This window comes from Panicum virgatum, chromosome 5K (assembly GCF_016808335.1).
Source record: "Panicum virgatum strain AP13 chromosome 5K, P.virgatum_v5, whole genome shotgun sequence".
NCBI lineage: Eukaryota > Viridiplantae > Streptophyta > Magnoliopsida > Poales > Poaceae > Panicum > Panicum virgatum.
In genome coordinates this window covers 2,521,719-2,529,847 of record NC_053140.1, presented here as the reverse complement: position 1 = coordinate 2,529,847, position 8,129 = coordinate 2,521,719, and positions in this window count along the sequence as shown.

The following is an 8,129-nucleotide window of genomic DNA, read 5'->3' as shown; positions in this document are numbered from 1 at the left end:
CACACGCGGGTGCGTAACCGGCGTGCTGCTGCTGCTGCCGCTGCTGCCGCTGCCGCCGCCCCACCCTGGATAGCTGGATCCACGCGAGCGAACGAAGAAGCCGCGCCGCAGCCAAAGGCAAAGGTGAGGCGAGCTGGTGATCTTGTATTCTTGTTGGACGGCGTGGATCGATCGGGATCGGGATCGGGATCGGGTCGGGGCATGCATCCCCCTCCCATGCGTCTCCGTCGTCTTCACCCGCAGCCCCTCGCCCCTGCCTCACCAACCGTCTTGGGTCTCTTCCTGTTGGTCTCATGCAGCGCACCCCCAGCGCTGCAGCTGCAGCCGGCCCGGACCCTGGCCCCGCGCCCGTGCTGTACTGAACTGGCCCCGTCCTATCCCATGACCAGCTCCCGCATCTTTTCACTCGAGCGTGCAGATGAGAAAAGGGCAGGGAGGAGGATCGCCCTTTTTGACTGCTGATTGAGTGACTGGAACTGTCAACCATCCTGGGCCTGGCATCTTGCAGCACTTCTCTGTTTGGTTATAAAAAGTCTCTAGACTACTTTTAGTCTCTGGGCTAAAACATTTAGTTCCTATCTGTTTGGTTAGATGAACTAGAGGGACTAAAGGACATTAAATGAAATGAACAAAGTACCCTACTACCCCTATTCTGCATGCACACATGCAGCCAGCCATGGTGGAGATAGAGGAGGGGGACCACGAGGGTAGGATGGAATTGTAGGCTAAAAGTAACAAAAAGCTCCTCAAGAGGGACTTCTCATTCTTTAGCCTCTAACCCACTTTTAGCTCAAAAAGTCTCTCCTGTTTCGTCTTTTAGCCCCATAAATCCTACGGACTTATACAAAAGTCTCATGAACCAAACAGTATCTGCCGTGCCCATGCTACCAGTCAGACTGCCAGAGGGGGCTCAGAGCGACTGTGCCTGTCATCTCTTTTGCCTGCCGGGCATCGCAACAGTTGGGCTTCTGCTGTGATTGGATCGGGCACGCACAATAATCCAGCTGAATGCTCCTCTGAGGCAACTAGGGCGTGTTTGGAAAGGTGGCCCGTGGGCTCGGCTGCACCCCCGGGAGCCCATATCGGTGTTTGGGTCCATTATCCCCTCCCTCGGCCTGGCCTCCAAGAGCCAGATCCGCCTCCTCCGCCTGGCTCCACTCGTACGCCATTTTCCTTCGTAGCTCGGGGGCTCGGCTCGGCTCCGCGCGGCGCTGGGCGGGCGATTCCCGCCGGCGGCGGGTGGCTTTGGCGGGCTCGCGCGGGACAGCGGAAACTTCCTCCCACCATTCTCCGCCGCGAAATCCATGGCCTATAAAGCCGACCGCCGTCGCCCCCTCTCTTCTTCCCCGCTCGCTCTCCATTTGTGCACTCCCGTGAGACACCAGCTAGGGTTCCGTGGTGGTGTGCGGCGAGCTCGGGTTTCCTCTCCGTTCCCCCGCTGCGGATCTGCTCCGTCTCACCGACGCGTCTCACTTCCTCGCTGGGACTCCAGGCGGTGCGGTTCTTCTTCCTTGGTGGCGGCGTTGACCTAGGGTTTGCTTCCGACCCGATCTGCTTCCTCTTCCTGCTGGTCTTCTGTGCTTGTTGTGCCTCCTCCGAGCTCGCCAAGGTGAAATCGATCCCCAAATCCCCATCCTTCTTATGGATTTCTGATGTGCGTTGGATGATCGATGCGGTACTTTTACTCTTGTTTCGATGCGGTGCTTTTACTTTTGTTTCGATGCGGTGCTTTTACTCGTGGTCGATGATGTTGTCCTATGCACTGGGAGGCTTGTTCAATCAAATAGCTGTGCACAAATGTTTTGAAGCATGCAGTTCCTAGTTGATGCTAGTCAGGGCTACCTTTACTTAGATATTCTTTGAATTACTATGCATGTAGATGGATGTTTCTGATACCCGTGATATAATGGTGAGGCAAGCTACTGGCATGATAGTGTCCATGGTGTCTGTTGTTGTCTCTACTCTGAAAAGATTGAGGGATGAACCTGAGCCTGATACAGAGCCAAACCCTCTCATGTATGACCTTAGAAGTGATGCTGAGCAGCATAGACAGAGAACTGTAGAGCTTGTGTAGGTAGTTTGGCTAACTTTCTGCTGTCCTTTTGGGGTTTTATTTTGCTAAGAGGGTGGCTAACTATGGACAACCTTTGAGCCCTACTGTGTTGGGCAGAACTTGGTATTGTAAGACTATTTGAAGCCTCTGTTGGCTACATGAACAACTTATTGCAATCTTTCTTTTGTTGTCACTTTGGTTTTGTTTCATTGCTGTTAATATCTTGGTGGATCATGAGGAATTGGAACTAGCCTATGATGCAAACATCTATACTATAAGGTTCACAGTCACAATTCACAAAGAGGTTCACAGTCACTTATTCACGGTCACAATACCAATACCAAGTTTTCACAGTCACAATGTCACAATTCACAGTCACGATCACAATTCATTCAATCACAATTCACAGTCTCATACCAAGTGTTCACAGTCACAAGTCACAGTCACAATTCAAGGTCACAATATCAAGTCACAGTCACAATTCATGGTCACAGTTCACAGTCGTGATACATAAGGTGGCTGCTTTTTTCATCTGTTAGTTGCTTCTTTTATGACTGTCATCAAGCTATTGTGATACATCACTCAGTTGCAACACGAAGCTGTTGCTTGAGATGATGGCACTGAATGATGTCCATAGGAGTTCCATGACAGCCATGAGTTCTGATTTGCTTCTTCTTGGATTTTTGTTAGCAGCCACCAATGAAAGCCTTATTTTATTATGAAATCTGTGTTAGAGTCAAATGTGTGACATTATTATGTTCATATAAACTTGTGAAATTGTAATGGTGATAATGAATTCATATATGAAAAGGTGTATGGGAAAGAATTGTTTTTGATCATGTGTATGTGCTCTTCTGTGAGAGCTGTCGGTTGGGCGGTCTGGCCTGGCGCCAAACACCACTCCGTATGAGCGGTTGATGGCAGTTGGGCTACCAGCCTGGCTTCCTGGTGGTGCCCAAACACCAGCTCATCGCGGCTAGGTTGGACTGTGCCAGGCAACCAAACAAGGAGTGGCCCGTTTTAATCTGCTTCTGGCTGGCCACGGCCTGGACGCTGGTCCGGGCTGGCCAGGGCCAACCTTTCCGAACACGCCCCTAATAGTCGCGAGCAGGGATCAGCACCGGCGAGTTGCTCGATCCCTTTCAGCGCGTCACCGTTCCATTCGGCAGCGTCCCGGTGCGTAATTTCACAGGGACGTCACTGACGTGGCCGTGTCATCTCATCGGAAAAACACAGATCTCACGAAGCCAATGGCCCGGTGGCACGGCCGTGCTCCCACCTGGGCATCTGGGCATTCTGGCCGGTGGCCCCTGCTCTAGTGGTCTTGCCTCCGCGTTGTCGCCGTCGCTGCTCCAGCAGACGGGGGCGGCGGGCCATTTGGTTGGGGTCGCCGGTGTCAGGCCTGATCTCATCATGCACTCGTCGAGCGGCGAGCACTGAATGCTCAACAGAACAGTTGCGTCGGGAACAGCGATGCCGCCAGCGCAGCGCCTGTACCGACCCACCTCGCCGTCGTCGATCTCCTCTTCATTGTTCATCTGGCGCGCGTGGTTTGGCTGGCTGGTCAACTCCGGTGCTGTCAGCCTGTCGCAGGGACCAGGATTAAATTAGCGGCAGCGGGTCACGCTAATTTAATCCGAGGCGAGCAAGACAAGCTAGCGGGCAGGGAGATTCCGCGGCGGCCGGCGAGCCTGCTTCAAGTGATCGTACGGGCCGGGGCGGTGGACCAGATCCCCAGAGGACAGGGGTCGGGGAAAGCGCCCATTATTTCCAAGCACGGCGGCTACTTTTCGCATGGGTATGCGCGGCGCCCCTAGCCCTCCTCTCCCTGGTCCCGGGCTCCCGGCGCCCGGCGGAGCTGCTGGCTGCCGTTGGAGACTTGGAGTGGACCATGCGCAGCGTACGCGGCGTACTCGCACGGTACGTGCGGAGCCTCATCTGCCGGCTGTCGATACCCACCCTATGATTTCTCTTTGGAGGTGCCCATGTTATGTAGTGGATCAAGATGGGTTTCAGGACTAGCTAGCTCCAAGGGCGAGCTGCTAGCCTGCTACTGTAAAATCTGAACGAAAACGGCCAATGCTTATGGCCATGCGAAAGGCCGTGTGGTAAAACACAAGTTTTTTTTAAAAACACACACACACACCGGTGAACTAATGGCCCGTCTCAGAAATCAGAATGGTCCTGGACTACTGGTGCTTAGACCAGGTCTGGTGGCTACTAGTAACGACTGAGTGACTGACAACACACGACGAAGACAATAAAATCGTTTTTATTGGCAGTGTACCATGTAAAATCAGGGTTGTGTAAACTCTAAGCAAACCTAACGTACAGAAGCTGGGATCATTTCACCCGACTCGTCCAGGCGTCATGAAAGGTACCAGTCCCTGTAGCACATGGGGACGAAGATTTCTATGGAGTTAATTCCCTGAATGCCATCAAAATTTAAGACAATTCCTTGAATGCCATCAAAATTTAGACCATCCCTTCATTGCCACTAAAATTTTACTTCAATCCCCTCAATGCCATTCCGTGAGTCTGCTGTTAGAGTGACCGTTAAATGAGGACAAAAAGACGTTATTGCCCTTGTAATACATCGATGGCGGCGCCCCTCCAATGGTGCTGCGCACGGTCGTGGGAGGAGCTTATCCGAGGCCCTCCCGCGGCGACGGCGGCCCTCGGCGACGGCCCATGGCGGCGGCCGGCGGCGCCCCCTCCACGGTGACGGCTCATAGCGGCGGCGCCCCTCCACGGCGGCCCTCCCGCGGCGACGGCCCATGGCGGCGGCCGGCGGCGCCCCCTCCACGGTGAGGCTCATGGCGGCGGCGCCCCTCGGCGCGCCATTATCGTGGTGACTGGTGACCGCGCATCGCCGCCTCCGATCTCCGCCGCTTTATATAGCTCGAGACACCTCCCCTTCCTCCTCACCTTTCACTGCTCCGGCCGTGTTCTTGAGCCTTGATCTCGCTGCCTCTTCCCTGATCTCTGTCCCCTCTAGGAAGAAGAAGACTCGGCGACATGGCCGTGCAAGCGCAGTTCGGCGGCCTCGTGGCTTCTCGTCGGCGGCGCTGCTGCCGATCCCGGGGATGCAGAGGGCCGCCGTGGCGCAGCACCACTCGCTCGCGCCGGCGGCGGTCGCGGGCCGGATGGCGGATTCTTCCACGACGGCATTGACGAGCGGGCGGGCGGCCGCCGCCGCCGCGTCGTCAGCGGACGCGCTGGTGGCGGAGCTGTGCCGGCAGGGCGCGGCGGAGGTGGACGCGGTGGTGCGCGCCGAGTGCGAGCGGCTGCGCGCCGGGCCGGAGCAGACGCGGAAGCGGCAGCGCCAGGCGCTGGCGCGCACCGCCGCGGCGGGCACGGCGCGCGCGCTGCGGGAGAAGGAGGCCGAGCTGGGCGCCGCGCACCGCCGTGCCGCGGAGCTCGAGGAGCGGCTCCGGCAGGCGGCCGCCGAGAGCCAGGCGTGGTGCGGCCTGGCGCGCAGCAACGAGGCCGCCGCCACGGGGCTCCGCGCCGCGCTCGACACCCTCCTCCTCCGCGGCGCCGGTGCCGGAGTTGCCCCGGCACAACCCGCCGTGGAGGAGGGTTTCGGCGACTCCGGCGCCGACCTCGCTGGCGCGGCGGCGGACGGCGCGGCGGCGGACGGCGCGGCGGCGGACGACGCGGGAGCTCGGTGCCCCTGACCACCATCGGGGATGGAGTCAGGCCATTGGAATATCAGATTGAGAGGATAGAGTTTCCTTCTTGGGGTTGGGGAAGATTTACAAGGGTAAAAACGGAACAAGAAAAATTGGCAGATGCAGCTTAACGTTTCTACACAGTTTTTTCACGGAGCATTGCACCAAATCTAACGGAAATGGCATTGAAGGGATTAAAGTAAAATTTCAGTGGCAATGAAGGGATGATCTAAATTTTGATGGCATTGAAGGGATTAGCTAAAATTTTGATGGCATTCAGGGAATTAACTCATTTCTAGGACCCGAGTACCTTTAATATGTACTTTGAGATCTGTGTCAGGTAGAGGTGGAATCGGGTCAGATCGTGTACGCGTAGGTACGTATTGTATATGACGAGACATGCACCTAATAAATTATCGGATTGATTCTGTACCAGACGCTCCTTTTATCGGATACCTTCTACTTCTACTGTGGCTCAAAATCCATTTGAACTCTCTCGTCTCGCCCATCCCCTCCCCTCCCCTCCCTCACGGTACAGCTTCGTCGGTGGAGACTCCATCCTCTGCACCGGCCGCATCGGCGAGGCCCAGATCCAGGGCCGGCGAGGCCAGATCCGGCAGCGGCGGCAGGTGCCGGTGTTCGAGGAGTGGAGCTACTACCCGTCCTCATCCTCCCCGGAGGAGCCGCAGCTGCCGCACTCCGGGGCCACGGCTACGGGGGACTCCGCCTGGTGGTACGCGGCGGCGGCGGAGCCGGACGCCTGCAGCGACGCGTGGTTCCGGTGCTCGCCGCCCCCGCGCAGGCCGCCGGCGCCCAAGAAGGTGCGGAGGCCGGCCCCGGCGCCGGCGAAGCAGAAACTGCCAGCGGGCCAAGGCGGCGTGCTCGGGCTGCCGTTCCAGTCGGGCCTCGCGGCGAGCGGTGACCCGCGGGACCTTCACTTCGACCTCTCAACCGCCTTCGCGTCAGGCCCGGCGCTCCGCCTCTCGTACCGCCCCAACGACCTAGCCCTCCCCTTCGCGCACGCCGTCCACACGGGGCTCAACTGGGGCCTGCGCGTGCCGCCGACGCCGCCAGTCTCCGACCCTGCGGACCTTCGACACGCCGGCGCCAGTTCCATGCGGATCTCGATGGGCTGGCACCAGATCTGGCGCGGCGCCCGCAGCCTCTCGGCGGTGGCGGTGCTGGACGGGGACCTATGGTGGCCTTGCCGTCGAGGGTCGTTCATCCTGCACAGCCACGGCCGTCGACTAGGATCTGGGGAGGGTAGGAGGCACAGCAGCAGCCAGCGGCGGCGCTCCTGCGAAACAATTGGTGCACCGGCGGCCTCGTCCTGGTGAAGCTCCAGACCCGGCCTCGCTTGGAGCAGCGGGCGAGCAGGAGCGGCGTGAAGTGGAACGACCGAAGATGCTGAGGCGGCTGCCTGTGCGGAGAATGATTTCGCGGTCGGCGCCATGCACGGCGTTGAGGTCGAGGATGTGGATGCGGCACGCGCCCTCGACGGCGTCGGCCACGCGGTCTTGCACACCGGGCCCTGGCGTCCGTCCCGCGGCCTCACCGCCACCAACGCAACCCGAGAGGCCCGCCTCGCATCCTCCGTCGCCGCGGCGCTCGGCCGACGCGACGTCCCTGATGGGGACACCGCGCTCCACCTCGCGGTCTGGATCCAGCTCCCCTCCATGGCCTCTGTGCTCGCCGCCGCGGGGGTGGACCCCACCGTACAGAACCACGCCGGGTGGACCCCCCCGCTCCAAGAGGCGCTCTGCCTCGGGTGCAGGGACCAACGCGGGCGGCTGTAGACTGCCCCGGGCTCGCTGCTCGTGCTCCACCACGGCCACCGCAAGGTGCACGATGCGTTTTGCGGCGGCCTCAGCAGCGGGCGACGGGGAAACCGCCACATCCGACGCGTACGCCTACCGGCCGGGCCGACGTCGTCCTCATCCGACATGGGTACGTCGCTGCTACGGCGCGGGACTCCACCTCCGCCTTCTCTCGCCATCCTCGGCGCCGTCGTCCACATCGTCGTCGGGCCGGCGTCGCTCGGCGCGTCCACCCCACCGAGCCGACGCTGAGCGAGCTGGGGCCACGACGTGCGCCGCTCCCGTCTCCTGCTTCCACGCCGCCGAACCCGCCGCATCGAGCGAGGATGCCTCGCCAGAGCCACCACAAGCCGCCCCCGCTCGCCTGCTGCTGCGGATGCGGCTGCGCGGCGCCGTGCTACTACCCTACATCCATCTCGGCTTTTCGCATTCTTTTTGCAACTAAACACAGCCTACCAGTACCAGCAGCATGAGGACAAAACCCACCTACACCCACCATCCGGCGCCGCCCCAACCCAACCCATCCGGTGATGGATAGCAACACCAGCATCAGCAGCATCAGAGGGAGATGGAGAGCAGCAACTT